The sequence below is a fragment of the Mastigoproctus giganteus genome, chromosome 7 (assembly GCF_048544385.1).
Source record: "Mastigoproctus giganteus isolate SK-2022 chromosome 7, ASM4854438v1, whole genome shotgun sequence".
Classification (NCBI taxonomy): domain Eukaryota; kingdom Metazoa; phylum Arthropoda; class Arachnida; order Uropygi; family Thelyphonidae; genus Mastigoproctus; species Mastigoproctus giganteus.
The window spans coordinates 15,594,114-15,617,447 of record NC_143581.1 but is presented as its reverse complement, the minus strand read 5'-3'; the positions used below and the strand labels follow the sequence as shown (position 1 = coordinate 15,617,447).

General features: G+C 38.1%; 3 non-coding genes across 3 annotated transcripts; 2 read left to right on the top strand and 1 right to left on the bottom strand.

The window, feature by feature from the left end:
- Positions 1 to 3,729: 3,729 nt before the first annotated feature.
- Positions 3,730 to 3,801, bottom strand: TRNAE-UUC (transfer RNA glutamic acid (anticodon UUC)). Its single transcript has one exon. It is a non-coding gene; the product is annotated as a tRNA-Glu (tRNA).
- Positions 3,802 to 5,566: 1,765 nt separating this feature from the next.
- TRNAE-UUC (transfer RNA glutamic acid (anticodon UUC)) lies at positions 5,567 to 5,638 on the top strand. The gene has a single exon. It is a non-coding gene; the product is annotated as a tRNA-Glu (tRNA).
- A 1,530-nt stretch (positions 5,639 to 7,168) lies between these two features.
- Positions 7,169 to 7,240, top strand: TRNAE-UUC (transfer RNA glutamic acid (anticodon UUC)). The gene has a single exon. It is a non-coding gene; the product is annotated as a tRNA-Glu (tRNA).
- Positions 7,241 to 23,334: the final 16,094 nt, after the last annotated feature.

Sequence of the window (23,334 nt, the reverse complement as noted above, 5' to 3'; positions counted from 1 at the left end):
CCAAAAATTCTGAGAACTTCCCTGAAATTTCCCAGGGGAACACTATGTACATGGGAGTGGAGAACAGGGAAGAATCAAATAGGAATAAAAGGCCACTTTGAATGATAGAAGGCCTCTTCTTTGTGTTTCTCTTACTTAAGCTCACTGACCCTATCAGGGGCATTCCGTTAGGAGAAAGGGGCAAAGGGACAGAAGTGTTTACAAACATGTCAATGGCCAGTCATTAAACTTATAAAGCTTATGCAGAAGGTTGGACTCCAGCGTCAACACGGCGTCCGTAATTTCTTAATTGGTTTCCGCCCTTACCGTGACGTAGCCCTAGTGTGCAATAAAGCAATACAATGGGAAGAACTGGTTCTTTTAAATACAAAGCCACCGAAACAGGAAATTGGGAGTTAGATGAAATTAGATAGGACATTTTACCTTTCCCGTTCCTCGGGAAGACCTAGAGGCGATATCTGACCCTGGAATTAACTATGAGAACAATTGTAAACCATTGATGCCCATTATGCTTGCTGACAATGAAACTCTCCATGTCCTTGCTTGTAGGATAGCGATCTTTAATAGATATTAATTTTCCAAAATATATCATCCATTCCAAATCGAAACCATTGACACATTTTATATATTACTTCAAGAAGTAGGTGGTCTTTATAGGCTTCTTGTGAAATTATAAAATCTTGAGCTCACAACCATGAAGAATACAATAAAAGGAAGAACAAACGGACATCTAAACATCTTTTCTGATATGGAGCCTGTGGAGCAATGTCAAACTAATACTACATAACGATACATGGAACATTTACATTAGTCCAATATTTCTGAATGGCAAAGTCAACAGGTTTCCAAAGAAATAATTCATTACAAAAATTAAATATTCTTTTTTATACTTCGTAAAGGACACATGGGATCAGAGGTGTTATACATAATTTAGAGTAAATGAATTTCTAAAATTAAAAATTAAGAGTGAAAATGTAATTCGACATTTGGGATGACTTATTTAATTTCATGGCAGATTTACAGATATTTTGATAAGCTTTGTTTAATTTAAGTACATTAAATGAACCTATCCGCAAGAATCTTCTCAGACTAGGAGAGAAATATTAAAATATATATTATTTATATTTTTAGTGAAAATAACATTAATATTAGCCATACAGTGCAAGGAAACCACAGGCTTTTGCTGCATTGGCTAAAAAAAAAAAATTATGCGCTTCTCTCCTCATCTAGGTAACTCTCCAGTTGACCTTTTAATTTCTTCGCTCGGTCAGCCCAACTACCTGCGGGGACAACTTGTTCCATTAATTAACGATTCTCTGGCTAAAAGAAAACTTCCTGAAATCTAGTCTAAACCTCTTTCTTTCCTGTAATTTAAATATATGTCCCCTTAGTTTTTCCGGAATTCTTTTTAACAGTGAAAACTCTGCCTTCATTCATTTTACTAACCCCCTCTCAGATCCTCATAAACCTGAATCAGATCCTCTCTAAAGTGCCTTTTACCAAGCTCTGTAGCCCACATAATCGAATCTTTGATCGTATAGTCACCCTTTTGGCGATCTCACTAGGCGAGTTTCCTGTCTTTGAGCCCTTTCAAGGGGTTCGATGTCTTTTTTCTCCATATTTGGACACTGTTCCAAATGCGGTCTTACAATTGCCTTATACAGTGGGATTGTGACCACCCTATCTCTACAGGATATTGGCTAATAAATCGTGGATAGGACACCATGGGCTTAGCGACCGTTTACAATTCTCAGAAAACTTCACATGTGACCGTATCGTAGCTCCCAGAACCCTTTCTTCCTTTGCTGTTTTTAATTCAACCCAACCATGTGTATAAGTTATTTTGGGGCTGCTGTTCCCCAAGTGTTATATAAACTTAAAATCCAACTTAAAAAATCTGACAATCTGTTGGTAGTATCATCAAATGTTGTTACCGGCAAACACACCTTGGTTCTGGTCTACCTACCTTAGTTACAAAAAATGTTACCCGTTTCCCTGACAATAGAGCCTTCCATTAAAAGTAAATTTCCTTCAACCAGAGCACTTCAATTTTCTGTTCTGGAACCCGAATCATGGTTGGTTCATTTCGAAGGTCGCGAGATACTTGATTCCCTGACAACCTCCCTGTTACATTTGCTTCTAAGTCAAGCATCTGTTTTTTCATTTACTCAAATTCTTCTTGTAATACACCAAGTTTTAATTTGAGATCGGGTGCAGTCCTCGTGGGTAGCACAGTTGGTAGAATCGCTGTCCCCCCCCAACGGGTGGAAAAGACCTGAGTTCGAGTCTCCTCGATGACGTTAGGAATTGTTCATGGGCCTTTTTCACAACGTGGCTGAGTTATTCGCTTTCAGGAGAGGGTAGCATGGTTTTTTCTCCTGAAAACTCGAGTTTTTCGTCCAGCAAACAGAAAATTGACCTCAGAACACAAGCAATTTACAGACCATATACACGGAGCAATATCTTCTTAGTCGCTGATGCTTCGGAAACCCAACCTGTGTGTTTACCACTCGGCTACAGCAAGCACAAAAAAATCATTTTTTAAATTTTATGAGTCTAATCTTATTGCATTTTTAAGATATCATTAAATATTCCTCTAGAGAAAGTTCAATTTTGTGGTTTAACTTATTTTCCAATGTCAAGGGTCATTCAGTAGCAAGGTGGACATTGTCAGAATAATCTCCAACAGTTTTAATTAAATTCTGTATTCATTTTTAATACAAGTTTGTTGTATTACCAACCGGTTTGTACTTTAATTGATTAATCTGTATTTTTAAATTAAGGTATATAACACATTTATTAAATATGAAAAAAATATCATAATACTGGATGTAGATTATTTGTGGCATATTGTGCAAGAAATGAAGTATATAAAGCATCGGTGTAAAAAAGGAAAAAAACCTTCCTACATCACTTGTCCATCTGCTCTAATTTATCTAATTCATCATTGAATTTATTCAAACAACCCACTTCCACAAAAGAAGATGGAAGTTTATTCCAAAAATTAACCAACAGCTTGAGGTCAAACATCCACACATCTATCCTGCAACCATCCTTCTTCAATTTGAATTTGTCCCCTCATGTGTGTAGTCTGGGCAAGAGGAAGAAAGCCATTAGCATTTAGCTTGCTCAATCCATTTAAAGCGTTAAATACCTCAATCAGATCGCCCAGCAGGCGCCAATTCGCAGGATTGGAGCCTTTCTTAGTAACACGACCTTTTCGTTCCCTTCACCAATCTCGTTGCCCTTCTTTGCATCCATTGTAGCAGATCTACATCCTTCCTAAAATGTGGCCTCCACACCTATATGCAATACTTCAACTCAAGTTTTGGTCTAACCATTGCCTTGTACAATGGAACAATCACCTCCTTATCGATGCTACCAAAGTTCCTGTGATATCACAGACAAAACACCATAGGCTGGCCTGGTAGCCTGTCTGCATTGCTCAGAGAACTTCATATCTGACCTCAAATAACCCCCAGGCCTTTTTATTTTCCACTACCAGCAGAGTAGTACTACACAGTTTGAGTTAATTATAAATAGTAAGTACTGTAGAAGGCGTTCATGAAGATCGGTTTGGATGAAAAACTTTCAATTGTTTCAAAGTCTGCTTTAGGTGTGAAAAATGTTATTGAAAACAAACAAACAAACAAACAGGCAATGAGAGTTTTAAGTTCATTGGAGGAAATGTGGTACCAATAATTTTGAAAACATGCAAAAAAAGAAGTATTCCCATGCCGGGAATCGAACCCGGGCCTCCTGGGTGAAAGCCAGGTATCCTAACCACTAGACCACATGGGAGTGCGTCCATACTATTTCGCTTCGCTTTGATATAATGAAGATTATCATGAAAATTTTTTTTGTGTTTGTACCTCATCAACCAGTTGGTAAAATTTTTGTAATATTCTTTGGTTTCAGGGCCGACCTTGGAGACATGTGCATATGGTTGTCGAATTGAAGTGCATCTGATATGTCTGAGTCTCATACAGTATTTAAAACTATAGAAAATTTAATAATAATTTAAATGCAGCCATTTTCTTTTCACGTGTTTACTTATCAGGGCTTCTTTATATCAAATGACTTCCATTAATATCCAAGATGACTCGCGTGATCTTCTTTTCGTCTTGTTTGTTTTGTTATTGTTAATGCAGCTAAGCGTGTGAGGTCGGTTTACCTGTTTTACTGTCTGTGGTCGGTTTGCCTCTTTTCTGGACGAAGAATTATGCAACACTCCCGAGACCAACTAACTCAGCCACGTTGTGATGGATGGATTTGGATGGATTTCAGGTGAGTCATGTGTCAGTATGTCTAGATGAGACGCCGAACATTGTAGTAGGAAGTTGCAACAAGTCGCAACTTCCTACGAAGCTGCAATCTCAGATATAAAGTTACTTTCCGAACTTTGTCATCACACCTCGAATCTGCTAAATTCGGTAACTTTCGGACTCGATTCTTCCAGGATCTTGTGATATTCGAGATATCGAGTGGCCATTTCATATTCATATAAAAGCCGAGAAAAATATTGCATTTGTATACTGCAATCACTAGAAATAACGTGGTAAGGAACACAATGAATGTCCAAAAAATCATCATTGATAAAATAGAGGAGAAAAGATTGGAGTGGTTTGGCCATGTGAAGAAAATGGAAGATGGCAGATCGCCCAGAGGGGCCATGGAGAAGGAAAAAGTGAGGAAGACCAAGGACGTGGATGGAGGGTGTGAGAGAAGCTATCAATAGAAGGGGACCGGTAGACGAAGATCGGGAAAAGAGAAGAAAATGGAAAAAAAAGAAGAATAAAGGAATGATTTTTTCGATGAGAAGAACCGTTCTAATAAAGGAATAAATCCCAAGAAGAAGATACTGCAATCTATTGCACAACAAGTTTCCATAAATAGTAAATGTGTTTATTAAACATTTGTAGATCAGAAACTGATTTTAGCGACTTCAAAAACAAGCAATTATAAAAGTAAGCGTTCGTATTAAAAACAAAAACATGTTGATTAGAAGAAGGCAGATGGAGATTTCATGTGCTGCCATCTATCGACGAGGTGTTCAACTAAAGCTCAAAAGAAATTTATTAGCCTAATAACTCTTTCGAATGAGGTGAGCGAATGTGTTTATTCAGGCTACTGTGTCTTCCTGAACGTAAACAAGTGGTGGTTGCAAAAGTTTCTGGGATAGGATACGTGCACGAGAACAAGAAAGTAATGGAGGAATTTGATAGGAAAAACTAGGCTGATTAACAGGTTTTTGGGCAGTTGTTGGTAACTTTTCCTTATATACACACCTGTTAATGTTGTGTGCATATACGTGGAGAGGAGGGCTATACATGTACCTTCACCTAACATATTCTACATTCATTTATTGCTGATGGTGAAAATATATGACTCATAATCTTGCTTAACCAGCTGTACTTTTTGTTTTGTGTACTCTTTTGAGTACATTGAAAATACAATTGTTGGAAGCAGTGTGAAATCCTTTACTTGAGATCTTCCTTAGTACCTCTGTCATAGCACGTTGAACATGGCGTATACTAGTAGAGTTTCCAATAAAATCATTATGTACTCCCATGTTGTCTAGTGGTTAGGATACCTGGCTTTCACCCAGGAGGCCCGGGTTCGATTCCCGGCATGGGAATTTTTTTTTAACTTGTCTTGAATATCCAAGGGTCTTCACCCTTGATGGATACACGTGGAAAAGCACGCCTTTACCCCTTAAATAAATTGACTGTATTAAAACCATGGACAGGGCAGTTGGTAAATTTCAAGGGATACCTTTTTTTGGGATTTGGGGCCCTCTCATCTTACAGCCGAAGTACATTCGAAAGGATGGGCCATGCAATTGGAAGTATAACTCTTTCATAGTAAGATGATCCTCCCTTAGCTTTTGGGACCTGTGCTATGTTGAATTTAGGTAGTCTAGAGCAGGGGCGGTCCTGGATAGGAAGCAAATGGGACACCTTCTCCCGGTTTAGAAAATCCCGAGACTGTCTGGGGCTCTAGCTCGTATCTTTAGATGCTGTAAAATGAAATAGCTGGTATCTTGGATAAACTAGCATTATTTTTTTGTTTGCAATCACTTAAATACATGATATAAATTAAAAATTAAATCAGTGAACTCAGTGCAGTATTTAAATTTTTTTTTTTTTTGAGCTCGGTTCCTCATCGGTATCGATTATTTCTTTATTGTTTGCTCCCCGTCATAAATCTACTCAGAATGGCTAATTAGAAATTAATGTTTACCATTTCTTTTAATAATACTATACAACTTCTCATTATGTATACTAGTATAGTCTTCATGGAAATGGTTCTCTCCTTCCATGTGGTCTAGTGGTTAGGATACCTGGCTTTCACCCAGGGGGTTCGATTCCCGGAATGGGAAGTTCATTTTAACGTTTCGTAATTATATAAAATTTGCTTTTTCCCCTTACTTAAGCCTAATTAACAGATTATTCATAATTATTATAAAAATAAGAATAGATGTCTAAGTCAAGCGCCAAAGTAACTAAGGTTATGAGGCCTTAGTACATTGTGTCTGCTGTGCTTGGTCGGTTTGCTAAAACCCGAGTTTTTGGGAGAAAAAAAACGATGGGACTCCTCACCTGAGACCAACTAACTCAGTTAAGTTGTGAAAAAGCCCATAAAAACTCCTCATGTAATTGACGGAATTCGAAACTTAGACCTTTTTCGCCCGGTATGAAGCAAGCTGAACCATTGTGCGAGGGGAAAATAATAAAAAGGGACGCCTATATTAACCTTTATCTACTTCTTAAACCAATAGTCACAGATGTTGTTACAGTTGATGAGAAGAATGTTGAAATTTTTCAAAAACGTTTTACTATTTAATGTATGAATTTCCTTCCCCTCCTCCCTACATTCGTCCAAAACCAGTGCTGAAGATTACCATGATGGTAGCATTAGTATTTCTGAACCCTTCTGAACAAAAACAACAAATTGAAACAAGCATGTTCTGCCATGTTCTTTAATGACAGATCCAACTTTCTATGTTGTTTCAGGACATGGAAGGCTGGATATACCTCTTTTGGGTCATGCTTCCAAGAGAATAGCTCCAGTTGAGGATGTTACCTTCTTGAATTCACACTAAAGACCTTGCAAATCACACTAAAGACCTAAAACAATACTTACCATGCTAGAGTTTTCAGCAGCATCCCATGTGGTCTAGTGGCTAGGATACCTGGCTTTCACCCAGGAGGCCCGGGTTCGATTCCCGGCATGGGAACTTCAATTTTTTTGGTCTTTTTCTGAAGAAATACAAAATACCTTGGCGTGGAATATTTAATTACCTAAAGGTGGAATAAATTGATAATGATGATAATGATGCTGTCCAATTCGATTATTAATAAAGTATGTCACATTTTATATGAATTATTTTAATAAATAGATATTTACAGTATACCCAGTATAAAATAAAATATAAGTACAAATTCAGTAGCTTTCGGAACTCGTGTCCCTTTATCAACTGACAAATTTGAATACATTACAAGCAAAGTGTGGCACGTTACTAATATCTATTTATTAAACTATGGACCCCAGTACTCCAGGCCCATTTGTCACTATGAATTATTTTAATTGCCTATATGGTATTTAAAAAAAAATCAACATCATGTATTATAATTAACATTAATTTGATGTGCATTATAATTAATGCATATTAATTTTTTTAAAATTAATTAATCAATATTATATTTTACGTAAACAAAAGCGCATTTCTGTGTTTCTACTTAGGTGTCAAAATTTCTGGTTAATTCCTACTCTTAAGGAAAACAAGTTTTCTTAATAAAAAAATATTCACTTTTAATAATTCTTATAATGTGAATAAAATATGCTTTTGTCATTGTGTTATGACAAAATTTATTTTTTATTAAAAAATAATTAATTTTCAAATATATATATATATATATTTATATATTTATATAAAAATATATATTTTATATATATTATTTATATATACAAAATATATTATAAAAATTATATGAAAAAAAGAGAAGAAAGAGTAGGAAAAAATGAAAAAAAAATATTTAAAAATTTAATTAATTAATATATATATGAGATCAGATAAGTTACTGCAAGTTTCTTTTTTTTGTCGTATTTATTTCACCAATAATTTAACAATAAACCAATAGAATATCGACAAAATTACAGTAAATTCGATTGACCACAAACCTGGTTGGAATCTTAAAAATTTAGAGTTTTATTAATTCTATAACGCCATTTTAGAATGGTTAAAATGAGCAATGCGGAGCATGCGTGTTTTTTATTATTCAATTTAATTATTTATTTCTATATTATAAATGGCATATCAGCCTACCAGATGGAGCCACTCGAGAAAACGTATACAGGCAGCTTACAACTTCATTTTGGTGGAAACTTTTCAGGAATTGTTTTATTTGACAACTGAAGGAAATAATTTCTTCTAGAATGAAATAAAATTTGTAAAATATCTTGTGCAAATAGAGTACAAATAAATTATATTTGTTGAAACTTTTCAGGAATTGTTTTATTTGACAACTGAAGGAAATAATTTCTTCTAGAATGAAATAAAATTTGTAAAATATCTTGTGCAAATAGAGTACAAATAAATTATATTTGTTGAAACTTTTCAGGAATTGTTTTATTTGACAACTGAAGGAAATAATTTCTTCTAGAATGAAATAAAATTTGTAAAATATCTTGTGCAAATAGAGTACAAATAAATTATATTTGTTGAAACTTTTCAGGAATTGTTTTATTTGACAACTGAAGGAAATAATTTCTTCTAGAATGAAATAAAATTTGTAAAATATCTTGTGCAAATAGAGTACAAATAAATTATATTTGTTAATAAATGATTTCCTCTATCCTCGTAGAGGAAGTCATAGAGAAAGCAACAAAAGCGTTTCGTTGGATCGTGCAAGCATATTTGGTTCAATAATCTTTAATTGCTGAGAATCTTAAGGTGTTTGCAAGAAAATATATGCCAAGAAAACTAATGCTTAGTTTAATGAATGTATTTGTCAAGAGATGGCAGCACATTTGTATGAAAGAAGCATGCTTTCCAAAGAAAAAACTAGCTATTTTTAGAAATAATAATGCAGCTTGGTAGTGAATCATTTTAATTTTGATTGATTTTGAGCATTGTGCTCTGGTGATGAAACGTTGAACAGAAATCACTACGCACAATAAAATGTTCAATCTGCTAGATTTGTAAATAAAAGTTGCACATAGATGCAACTTTTCATTACTGATAATAAGATTTATGAAGATATTTATGTGATTGGATCACAGTTGTGGGAGATGTATACTCCAGCATTTAGTGTCCTGGAGTTGTAGGTAGTTGGACAGTCTGTGATTTCTATCGCGGCCTTGAAAGAATGCTGTGTTATGTGATTGGCTCATCTGTTTTGAGCACGCAGTAATCTTCGAACGACAGACGCTCACAGTAGCTTCCAGACGTCAGCCAACAAAACAAAGTTCCATCCATTATCATTCAATCCCTGTTATCCTATGACGGTCCTATGGTTTCCAAAGGAACAGGAATGTTATTTAGTCATAGGACTACGTGGACATGGATATGCACTCTAAACGTTAGTTAAATCCGCTGGTACATTGTGATGATACATAACTTTAAAATGGCCAGGTAAACAAACAAATGGAACCAATCTTCAGCTCTCTCCAACGTATCCTACACATTCTCACTAGGATCGAGATCAAGTGAATGTGGGACCCAGGGAAGATGGTGTAAATCCATGCCATGCTGTCCGAACCATTCTTACACGACTCTGGCACGATACGCTGTGCATTGTCATCTTAAAGTGGACACGTTCGGGATAAAAATGTAAAACTTAAGGGCGCAGTAGATCTGATACAAAATACAAAATTCAGGTACTCCCTGGATGACATTCGACTTTCCAACGGTATCAATGGACCAAAACCATGCCAACAAAACATTCGATACACTATGATGCCACAACCGGATATTTGGGTTGTCTTAAAGAGGCAAGAAGGGTCCATTTCTTCGGAAGGTTCTCGCCACACTCTCTGTCCACCATCAGTGCACCACTGCAAGCGGATTTTTCTGTTTTTCTCAGAAACAAGTGGCTTCCGAATAGGCATGTGACTGCCAATATCGAATTTCTTCAATTCTCTGTGCATTGTAGTGGTTGAATTAGGGCAGTTCTGGGTGTGTGTACAATTTTGTGTAATATACTGTGTATAATAATATTATTTGCTGCACACTAGATGTCCTATTTTTCCGTACAGTCCTCCTTGGAGTACAATGGCTTCGCTCTTGAAGTAACTCTGCCACATTTACGCCTTTGAGATGTGGAAGGACTTGCTATCCAGTCATTAAAAACCTTTGAGATGGATAAGCTTGAGAAACCAATTATTTCTTTCGGTTTTTAATTCGTTGCTAAACGTAACCGACGAGAAGATTTTTTTCAGTCTGATAGATCATGGATTCCCCCATTTTGGCTTCAGATTACAGCAGTCGAACAGCCTGTACAGTCTTTATACTCAATGAGGCAACGTGTCATCATCCAATATCACAATCTCTGGGATGTCGGTGGCTCCCATAACCTATTGCGGCTAATGATAGTCTTGGCGGAGACGTTTCTGGTACCTCCCTCTTTGAAGTCGGCGGTGATTTGTGCCACTATCGCTCTCCGGTTGGTTGAAACAATGCGAGACAAACGTTGACGGCCATGCTCATCCACCACCTTTCTCCACCGACAGCGCTGTCCACGATGAGATGTTATTCCGGAAATGCGTATTCCCGATACACTCTTGATATTGTTGAACGGGGATATTGCGATTTCTGTATCACGTCAGCGACAGAGTGACCAATGCGTCGAGCACCCACTATCATCCCTCTTTCAAAGTCAGTCATTTATCTGACTTTGAAAGAGGGAACTCACGACAGTTATCCATACTGACATCTAATTACCGTCTACGTGAATGCAGTGTACCTATATACTGCTAAGCAATCGGTTCGTCCACTATCGAAAGGGGTTGACAGCGTCGCCTTGCTCAGGAATCAGGTATCCCATGAATTCTGTCCTTTCAGTGTACATTTTATCTCTTGTTTATATGCTCAAAAGTCCTCCCCACATCGGGTGAAAAAGACCTGAGTTCTGATCACGTAGATGACGTGAAGAATTTTTATGGTCCCTTTTCACAACGTGTCTGAGCTAGTTGGTCTCAGGCGACGGTAGCATGGTTTTTCCACCGGGAACTTGGGTATTTCATCCACCAAACAGAAATTTCACCAGGGAAAACACGCAATTTACAGAAAATATACACACAACAGTAGGGCCTTAGTTGCCGATGCTCCTAAAACCCTATTAAAACAACAACAACAACAGCAACATTGATTCTTGATACTGTCAGACATTCTCTCAGGTATTAAGCTCGGCTTGCTACCTGGGAACCTTCAAGGTTGCTGGAACCGATATTCTGGTGACACTACAGTCAATTGGACCTAATTTTGACGAAGTCCAGTCGGTCTGACAGCCACATCCTCAGCTTGCAACCTCAAAATTGTGGGACTGTTAGTAACCCTGGGTATATCCCCAAGTGCAAGTACTGAAATACGGCACTAAGCATACTGGAGGTGACCACCCAGTACCACACCTCGATCCCGGCTTATGTTTGCTCCCACCTAGGTGGGATCGAGGTGTGGCGCTCACATCACACGGAGGGAGGAATGCTGCCCCTCTGTGTTACCAAGCAGTACTAAGTCGTAGATGACTCTCATCAACCAGTGCAATACATCACTTTGCTTATTGGAGGCTTGAAGTGGTGGAAATCATGTTTAGTCTCCAGAGCAAAGTTTATGATGGACATTATGGCGAGGTTAAATCTTCATTACTTCTCGAGGGTACAGCTCTGAAACATTGTTCGCAGGCAGGTCGCTAGATAGTCGACCGGACCGAACCTACTGATAACTCTCTAGGAGGCTTCTCGATCAGATAATGTATAATCTCGCTGCCTCTACTCTGCCAGATAGGACTGTAGGGAGTCCGAGTATGTATGTGGGGGGCTTTGTCAACGCCACGTTATGTCAAGGAGTTAGGTATATTCTTTCCATGTGTATGCTATATCCAAAAATTTCATTACTTCCTACAGCATGTATCCCCACCAACTTTCTTACTTATCTACAAAAAGATCTAAGCCTTACAAACACTTCCTCGTTCATTTCATAAATACACCGCCCTACCATTAATATCCAGACTCCTGCCTTTAGACAAAAAAGAGCTTTTATTGTGTCATTTAATATTTTGTGCTGAAACCTTCTGCTTTTATGACGGCCTTCAACCTTCGCGGCATACTCTCAACCAGCTTTTTATAAATGGCACGTGATATGTTCCTCCACTAGGCCTTTAACGAGTCACCAGTTGCCGGAGTATAAACAAGAACGCCTTGTTCTTGTTTTTACTCTGGCACGACCACCATTTCAGTGGAGTTTACAATAAATCAATCAATACAAATGTTAATCGTATTTAGCAGTCAGGGGCTTGAACCCCGGTCCATTCAAAGAGCATTTGCTACTGCAGTCGCGCTCCTCACCACTCGGCTACGTCAGGCCTTGTTCTTTGGGCGATCACAACGTGCACGTACCCGACGATCCAATACATCCCAAAGATGCTCGATAGAATTCAGATCAGTGCTCTGGGCTGGCCAATCCAACTTTTCCACACCAATGTCCTCAAACCGCTCTGTTACGACCCGAGTAGTATGGCATGGCGCACTGTCTTGCTGATACAGGTATAACACAGCACTCATGGTTTTTATCGATAACGACTAATGGGCCCAAGCCAAACCACGAAAGGAGCTCCATACCATGACACTGCCTCCACCAAACTTCATTGTTGGGAGGATACAATCAGGAACTGTTCCCTTGGCATTCACTACACCCTGGAACAGCCATCAGACTGGTAGAATGCAAACCTCACCTCGTCTGCCCATAGGAGTGTTTTCCTCTGCTCAATAGTCCAGGATTCGCGCTCCAATACACCATGTTAATCAGCGTCTAGCATTTGTTGAGGTAATCAATTCTGTTGAACTGTTGAGGCAATTCTGTTGAACGTGTCATCTTGCATGCCCACTTTTGCAATTGTCTGTTCGAAGCCCAGTGTGCATATTTATAGCAGGTTCTGTGACATGTTGTCTGCATAGGACCTGTTTCCCCATCCATGGAGGGCGTTCTCCCCCAGAGCTTTCCATATGTGTTCGATGGGATTTACATCGGTGGAACGGGCAGACCAATCCATATGAACAATGTCCTCACTTTCTAAAAGCTTATCAACAGCTGCAGTGCGATGGGGTATGGCGTTATCATCCATAAACACAAACTCGGGGCAATGGCACCTCGGAACAGACGCACATGGGGAAGGATTACCTCAGTACAGTAGCGTGCCCGCCTTCCAGTATCTGGAATTGTGTACGACCATCCAAGATAGCGCCTCCCCAGACGAGAACACCTCAAGCGCCATATCGATCCCTTTCAGTGATGTTTGCGGGGTGATACCGTGTGCCAACCTCTCGCCAGATTAGCTGACGTCCAGAATAACTGCTGAGACTGAATCTACTCTCATCAGTAAAGAGTACCTTAAGATTTTGTGGTTGTAACCTTTAGAAATAGTGTTGGTCCTTAAGTTTTGCACACCAGTGTACCATAGGTTGCAATACGCCTAGTGTTTGTGGTTTTCATATAAGACTTATAACGAAATACTGATAGCAGACGATGTTTAAATGAATTTGCCAGTAGGGTACGCTAATGTCACTCTTAATAACTGCTTTACTTACAAGGAGTGATTTAAAATTTATTAAATGTATGGCTGCAAAAATATTTAGTTTACAATCAACTCTAAGTAATTGCTCATTTTATCTCTTGTTTACATGCATCAAAGCATCAAGATTAAGTTTAATTCTTTTAATATTCTTTTAATTTGCACTTATCATGAAATACTGGTGGCAGACGTTTCGTGTTTAAGTCAATCAACCAGTAGAGTTCGCTAATGTCGCTGTCCCTAATAAGCTAACCGGACTTCAACCATCCAATTACTGTCATCATAGATTCGCTCCACTGGGTGCTACCTTTTCTTTTCTCAAGCTTACCAGGCTGTCTTGATGATGCTTCGCTCGTTTGGAGCATGGGATTAAAGGAAATAATATTAAGCTCTTTATATCTAATTATGTGTGCACATTATGCTTGAAGGATCCTCTTTGCCATCATTTCAGAATTAAGGCTTAGCGAAATAAAGACTTCGAGATTAAAATATCGCAGATGATGCATTTTAAATATCGTAAATGCTAACAAGTTGCTGATAGTGTTCAAATATCTCATCCTCCCTCTTGGGTTGTTAAAAAAAAAATGGAATTATTTATTCGGCATTTAAGATTTGTAGGATTAATGATTTAAACTTGCTTCTATAGAAAATAAAAGGTCAAAAAATAAATAAATATAGTAAAATAAATAAAATATGTATTATTGGAAAAATTTATAATTGTTTACTAGAAAAACTTTCCAGCCTAAAGGGAAGTAAGAGTAGGAGACCGGCAGAATTACTTAACAAGTCCAGGTCACTGTTGAAAAAAAACCGTGAATTAGGGTTGAATTTGAAAGTGTCTGCAATTCTGCCCAGACACGATAGGAGGGAGTATATGATGAGAGCCTTGTCGATCAATTCGGCCCTGGAAATATTGTGCAATGCTCAAGGGGTAGAATTTTTTTCAGCCTGGTCTGTACTTGTTAACAGGAGAGACTACTTCTACAGGGATGGGATACACTTAAATAGAAAGGGTGCAAGAATATTTGCTGATGCTGTCGAGGCAGTGTTAGGTGGGTCGGAAAACTGCTAGTTGGGGGGGATACAAGGACTAATAGATTAACAGTAGCCACTGGCAGAGGTGGAAGTGATTCTTGCACTGCTTCTATTGGAATGAGCAGCAGCCTGGAAAACAAGATGCAAGGTATTTCAGAGACTGCTGGGAGTCATTGCGGTACAATGAAACACATGGTTTGTGTTAGGGTAGCTAAGAATAGGAACAGGTGCATGTATACTTGTGTGTACACCAATGCTAGGAGTTTGGTAAATAAATTTGATGAATTTGAGGTATTGCTCAGAACATCAAAGGCAGATATTGTTGGGATATCAGAGACGTGGTGTCCTACAGATATAGGGAATGCAGAACTGGAATTTGGGGAGTACAATGTGTACAGGAAGGATAGACAAGATAGGAAGGGAGGAAGGGTTATAGTATTAGTTAAGAAACACATAAAATCCAAGGAAGTGAAGCCAGTCGACATCGCCGGACAGTGCAGTGTCGAGTCAGTTTGGTGTGAGATAAGCATGGGTGATCAAAATTGAGAGTAGGAGTGTGTTATAGGCCTAATGACTCTGATGAGTATAATAAGGAACTGTACAGGGAAATAGAGTAGGCCAGTAAATCAGAGAGTCTTATAATGGGGGAGTTTAATTTCCCAGATATTGACTGGAATTTGTGGGTTGGTCACTCACACACTAGCAAGGCTTTTGTGGATTTATTGGATGATTGTTTTCTACATCAGCATGTTTGGGAGGCAACTAGAGGGAGTAATACTCTTGATCTGATTATCAGTAGTGATTCTGTTACTGATTCTTCAGTCGCTTTTGTTAAGGGAAACTTTAATTAACGTGGTCAGCTATTTTGACACAGTAGAAAGCAATATCGACATTGTTTATTTGGATTTCAATAAATCATCTGACTCAGTTCCTTGTGAGAGGTTACTATAAAAGCTGGAACACGCTGGAGTCATGGGTATGATTCTAAGATGGATCGCAGGGTGGCTGCAGGGCAGGAGGCAGAGGGTTTCAAATACTGGTTGCTTTTCAGATTGGTCTAACGTTATAAGTGGAGTCTCCCAAAGATCAATTATGCTGCCAGTGTTTCAGATTTTCATAAATAACGCCAACAAAAGGATAGAGAGTGCGATGTCCAAACTTGCAGATGATGTGAAGATTGAGGAGAGTGATGAATGACCGGTACCAAGCAGCGCTCCTTCAGAATTACTTGGATGGCTTTAAGGATAGTCAGAAAAGTGACAGCTTCGTTTTAATGCAGCAAAATGCAAGGTTGTTGCACTTGGGAAAAACTCCAAAATAACTTATATACTTAGTGAAGTTGAATTAAAAACAGTAAAGGAAGAAAGGAATTATTATGAGCCGACAGAAATTATCCGAACAGTGCAGAACGACAGCAAGGAAAGGCCCATGGTGTTCAATCGAAGATTTTTCAAAAATTTGCTTGCAGAAATAGGGAAATCATAATCCCTTTGCATAACGCATTTCTTAAGAGTGCACTTGGAATATTGTATCCATGTATGAAGACTGCATATAAAAAAAGATATTGATTATTTTCAGAGATGGGTAACATGATTAGCGAGATCTTCAAAAGGGCCCCCATATGAAGAAAGCCTTCGAATATATGGGTTACAGAGCTTTGCAACCAGGCACCTTATATGGGGCCATAATTGAGGTCTATAAGGCTCTGAGAAGAGAAAGTAAAATGAATGAAGGCATTATTAATTTTCACTGGAGAGATTTAAACTGGATAGTAGGGCGTTTCTTTTAGCCAGAAAGTTGTTAGTTATCTCCGTGGGTAGTTGGGGCTGACAGCTTGGGAAATTCAAAACTTAGCTGGACAGTTACTTAAATGAGCAGAGAACGCATAGACAGTTTATTTAAATTTTTTACGTATTTTACTTTTTATGTTTATTATTATTTTCATTATTATGTATAAATATAGTGCAAATGCATCAGGAATACATAGCTATATCTGAATAAATCAGATTATTAATAAAACGGCATCGTTTTAAGTTATATCTCATATTGTGAATATATATCTCATATTGTGAATTTGCACTATATTTATACATAGTCTAGACTCCTTCATAGCTTGAGGCTTATGCCCTAAACGCTTGAGTCTAAATATTTTCATTATTATAATTTATTTATTCATTATTATTATTAATTTATACATATAGAAATCCCATAAAAATTTCTCGTCCCCCATTCACGGGATTCGAACCCAGCCTGGTGTGGAGAAGACGGTGCATTACTTCCAATGTTTAGATTTCGAGTAACAGTTAAGCGTGTAAAAATTTCCGAGTAAATGTAAACATGGAGGGAGAGTAGGAGAAGTTGTTTTCAAATTGAACCACGCCCTCTTGCGCTGCCCTTTCGTACAACTTATGTAGGGTTCCTAACTCCTTAAAAATCCCTCATCATATTTAAACGAGAGCAATTATATTTAACAACGACCACTCTCCTACACTCCATTACACAGTTCAGTGTAATGGGCACGAACAGAATACCATCCACACTCCTTTGGAGACAACGACCCACCCAATGGAGCATCCAACGGACCGCGCCTAGGAAAACGTGGGCCAAGCAAGTGGAAAATGACTTGAAGAGCCGACGTTTCGACCTTAACCAGGCCAGGACTGACGCCATGGATCGTAAGGTATGGAAGAACATCACAGAGCAAGTCCGAAACCCTGCGGCACCTACAGCAGCATACTGGTTGCGTGGCCAACCGCCTCCCCCAGCTGCCAGCTAAGGACCAAAGAAGAAGAAGAAGAAGAAGACACAGTTCAGTTCGCTCTACATGCTTTTGTCCTTCGTGGAAAATGAGAACAATGGTTGCGATCATCGTTTAGCCACACTGTGGAAAAAGCGTGGATATGATTCTCATATTGACAAGAGCATTTATTGTGGCCCCCCCCCCATAATGTGGCCGAGTTAGTCGGCCTCGAGCGAAGATTACATGATTTTCTCGGGAATATGAGTTTTTCATCCAGCAAACACATAAACTGTCCGCCGAGAATAAAGATAATTACAGACATAGTACGCGAATGCCTCATGGCCTTTACCCTGTCGCTTAACACATAACAGAAAACCACCAACTATGCTTTTCTACAGATATTTCCACGGGCGCCATTTTTCCCAACTAGCATCTCTAATTCAGCAACTTTTCTGTGACCTAGTTCGAACCCACTCAGAAACCAGCGATTGTCTAGAATTTCATATCCAAGCTCATCGAACTAACCTTCATTCATTCACTCTTTCTACTTCCACTCACTAAAACAATACAAACTGTGCTACCTTGTGGGTAGCGCAGTTGCTAGAATCCCTAGCTGTCCACTCCGCACCTGGTGGAAAAGACCTGAGTTTGAGTCCCCCTCAATGACGTGACGAATTTTTATGGGCCTTTTTCAGAACGTGACTGAGTTAGTCAGTCTCAGGAGGTAGCATGGTTTTTCTTCAAGAAACTGGTTTTTCGTGCATCAAACAGAAAATCGACCACAGAACACATGCAATTTAAGGACAGTATACGGACACGGAGCAATATGGCCTTAGTTGCTGATTCTCCTAAAAACTTACTACAACTAAAACTTTTAACAAGCAGGTCTTAACAAAAATGTCTTAAACAAGCAGGATGCCACAGTTGTATAGCGGTTCGAAAACTCTTATTAAAACCGGAAAATGGAAAGATACGGTTGGCCTGGGTTAAGAACCATCAACGTTGGACAACTGTAGAGTGAAAAAACGTACTGTTGTGGCGGATGAATCCAAATTTGAAATTTTTGGATCCAAACGTAGAGTTTACTGGTTCCACCATGATTTGGGGTTGCTTCTGTTTCTCTGAAGGCGGGACGACATCGTCAGAATTGAAGGAATTTTAAGAAAAGAAGGCTATATCCTCTGGACGTCAACACTGTGAAGAAATTTTATATTAAAAGATAATGGTCGAAAGTACAGCTGTAAGCTGTGCAGGGACTTTCCAGAAACTAAATATCAGGAGTGAGTATTGCAAATTGTGGTTGCCACCCCAATCGTCTGATTTTAATCTAATAGGGCTTTTATGGATCATGGTGTTCCACCATGACCTGGGGTTGCTTCTGTTACTCTGAAGGGGGAGTGACATCGTCAGAATTGAAGGAATTTTAAGAAAAAAAGACAATAAAATCATTCTTAAACACAATGCGATATCATCTGGACTTCAACATTGTGGAAGAAATTTTATGTTACAAGATAATGGCCCGAAGTACAGCTGTAAGACGTGCAGGGACATTCCAGCAACTAAACAACAGGAGTGTATATTGCAAATTATTTGTTGTTGTTGTTGTTGTATGGGAGTTTAATGGCGCATAAGCTACTATGGCTATAATGAGCCTTGCAAATTATGGTTGGCCACTCCAATCGTCTGACTTAAACCTATTAGGGCTTTTATGGATCATGTAGACCATCAAGTCCGTGGTGTCTGCTCATCTTTACCAAATTTATGGGAAATATTGCAGATCGCTTTGAATAATGTTAGTCAATCGCCAGAATTCCACGTCTGTGTAAGGCAATGATAAAATCTAGTGGAGGATATTTGATGAAATATCACTATGGTTTTTAAAATTAATCATTAAACAATATTTTTTTTGCTGTAAATTTTTCAGTGCTCAATAAAAAAATTTAAAATACTTTGTAGTGTGTTGTATTTTAAATATTAAACCTATTAAACCTTACACTGTTATAGCTAATTTAAAAAAAAAAAATTAAGAAAACTGTTGCCACGCTGTGATTCCAAACTTTTAGGCGGGAGTGTACATACATGGGAAGGATGTACTAGAAAACAGAAGTAGAAGGAATATAGGAGGAAGAGAAAAGTTGGTTCTGTGAATTCTGAGTTGGGGAGTAGATGGTGACTGGTTGCAGCACGTGTTTGGATCAGTTTGAAAAAGGGTGCGGAAGCTACAGATGCCAACTAAGAAGAAAACTGACCATGGACGTATCTCAGAAAAGGCATGCAGCTGAAACGGAACGTCTAGTAGGCAGAGTGCAGAAAATTTGTAAGTGTCATTAAAACTTGATTGCTCTTTTGAATGGTGTCCAAAAGCCTGAAATAGGTTTTGGGGAGCACCACCAACAGATGCGAGAAAAGTATTCCATGATAGGGCGGATTTGAGATTTGTACAGAGCAGGAGTTCTTAACCTTCTTAGTTCCACGGACCCCTTTGCCAGTTAGGTGAATGCCACGGACCCCTTCTCAGAATAATGTTTTTAAATGCATAAAATAAAATTACAAAAAAACCAGTTTAATGAAATAGTTACCAAAATTTAAAAAAAACATTATACAGTAATATATGTGTTCCTTTCTTAACACATTGAATAATAATACAATACATTTAAAATATAGGAAAGTTGAAGTTAAATTTTATTTTTTAAGGACATATCAGTGTGAAGACTGTTGTTGTTTATCTTGAATAAGAACATTAAACTGTGGTGTGGTATTTGACAAGGCAACACGCATGTCATGTTGGACATCTAATCGATTTCGATTTTTTGTTTTAATTATATCCCGATTCGCACAGATATATTGTTGCAAATGGTATCAAAGCTTCCATAGCTCGCTTTACAAGACGAGGATAGGCTTCTCTCAGGGAACACCAGAATTCTCCAAGGCTTTTTGAGGTGAACTCCAATCGTAGTAAGTTTTTGACCTAAGATCAATGAGTTCATCTTTGGTTAAGTCAACATCTTCGATACAGTTTATATCAGAAAGAAAAGGATTTCGGATCCATGGTTCAATTTTCATGCCAGCAAGATAGAAATAACTTTTAAAAGAGTTCTGTAATGTTTCCAAGTGTTCGCAGATATCTCTTTTCAAAAAAATTGAGAGAGAAGTTTGGATTTCAACTACATCTTGGTAAAGCACTTCCTGCAATAGTGGAAAGTTTGCAAGAATGTCGGTCTCTACTCTCTTCTTCCATATTGGTAACTTAGCCAAGAAAGCTTGTAATATTTCAGTTGCACCCATAATGGTGACTTCATGACCTTGAATGGAAAGATTTATCTCATTCGTATGGTGAAAAATATCTGCCAGGTAAGCCAATCCATGGATAAAATCCTTCCTTTCAAAATGTTCCAAGAGTGGGTTTTCTCTTTCTTCCAGAAAAAGTGAAACTTCTGCCCTTATTTCGAACAAGCGCTTCAAGACTTGTCCTCTTGAAAGCCAGCGCACTTCTGTGTGGTAGAGAAGCACTTTATATTCTGCTCCCATTTCTTGACAAAATCTTTTAAAAATACGATGATTCAGAGAACTTCTTTTGATAAAGTTGATAACTTTTATGGCTGTTGACAATACTTCTTTCAGGGTTGTTGGAAGAGTTTTTGTTGCCAGTGCATGTCTGTGTAAAAAGCAATGAGTGACGACGACTTGAGGAGCTTCTGTTTTCACTAAAGTAACAAAAACAGATGTATTACCAAGCATCGCAGGAGCTCCATCAGCGCAAAGAGAATGAAGTTTTCCTTTCCATTCAAAGTTTCGTTTGTAAAAAAAATTTTTACCATTTCGAAAACGTCGACGGCCTTTGTAGTTTCCGAAAGAGACTCACAAAATAAGAATTCTTCTTTGATGGCGTCAGCATGCACATAGCGAACAAAAACAAGGAGCTGGCTACATTGAGAAATGTCTGTAATTTCATCCAATTGCATACTGAAGGGGAATGGCGAGGCTACCATTTCCTCGATGACCTGCTTCAAAATATTAAAAGACATATCAACTATTCTAGAATGTATTACATCATTCGACAAGGGAACAGCTACCAGTTTTTTTTTTTTTTTTTTTCTGTTCCAGTCCACAGACCAGTTCGACCATTTCCAGTGCACATGGCTTTACTAAAGTCTCTCCAATAGTGTGGGGCTTCTTTTGCTTGGCAATCCGGTAAGCAACTTTATAGGATGCTTCAAGAAAAGGTTTTCGTGAAATGGCAAATCCAAGTTTTGGAAGTGTCCCTGCTTTTTCGAATTGAGATTTTTTCGCACGAAAAAAACCAGCATCTTTAGATGCATTTTCAGCATGGACAGACTTGAGATAGTCTTTCAGTTTTGCTGGCTTCATACTTCCGTTCGCAAGAATTTTTCCGCACAAAAAACACTGCGGGATTTCAGTCCCGTCACGTTCATTAATGCAAGTGAAACCAAATAATACATAGTTTTCATCATACTTCCTTTTCTTCGACATTTCAACTTAAATTTGGTCTGTAACAAATGTTAAATAATTAATTTAAAAATAATTAATGCAATATTAGCAACTAAGAAAGACATATACGAAGACTGTATGCAGCGACAGACACACGGTGGGCGTGCATACACGCCTGTAGCACTGCAGGGGCCTCCACCGTTGGACCGGTATACACGCACATAGCAGCGAAAAGGTTAAAAAACCCTGGTACAGAATGAGTAGTTGTTTAGATGAAAAGTAAAGCCTGGAGCGAAAAAGAAACCCCATTTTTTTATGAAGAAAAAGCAATATTCGTGATGTATTTCTGCCAAGAGAGATTAGAAGTTAGGGTAATCCTAATAGAGATATGTGATTTTATCCGGAATTTTGAGTGCCATCAGAGATGAGCATAGGAGCAGTAAACTTTTTTTTTTGGAGAATTAAGACAGGACAGGGCTGAGTTTTAGGATTGAAGTTTTAAGTGTTTTTTGCTCCATTGGAGAGTTACTTTGAGATGGGCATTTAAGGAATTGGTGGTGAATATTCCAGAAGTTAAAACTGTTTGTGCAGGTGAAAGGTTTCTCAAACGGGAAGTTGGAATATAGTGTGCTATCATCGGTAAAACTGTAGAATTTCCAACCGCAATACCAGAAACTCTTACAATGAATATGGAAACTCTTCTGGCCTCAACCGTAAACAGATATAATTAAAATACATACCAAATAAATTAACTGAGTGTTACAGATAATTTAATTTTCTATATTTATTTAGAAATATCCTCAATACTCATAGTCCAAAGTAATGATACATTTATATAATATCCTTTACAAGCGATTTGCGCTGTTTTTCTCTTTGTTTTGTGTGTTTCTTTCTTTCTTTCTTTCATTCTTTTATTTTTTTTAATAACTTCCGAGCAGAAAGCTTAACGAAGCTAATCATAACTGGTATAAAAGAAAAACTCCCTGGAGACTTCGAGTACTACTTAGTGTGAAACGTTTTACCAGGATCGATATCTTGCACTTCTTTCGCTCCTTCTCTTTCTCTCTCTCTCTCTGTCCTCTCCCATTCTTTATGTGCATCGTACAACTAGACTAATATTTCCAGCATATGCTGTACATTATTGCCTATCTAAATCTGCGCAAGGTGACATTCACAGCAATCTACGAGAGCAGATTGTCTCCTGGGGTTGTCTCCTGTAAACGACAATGCATTGAACGATGATATTAAAATATTTGAATGGACTTATTATTGATAGAAGTAGATTAATATTAGCTGCAGTGCAATGAGCTGGAAAAAAAA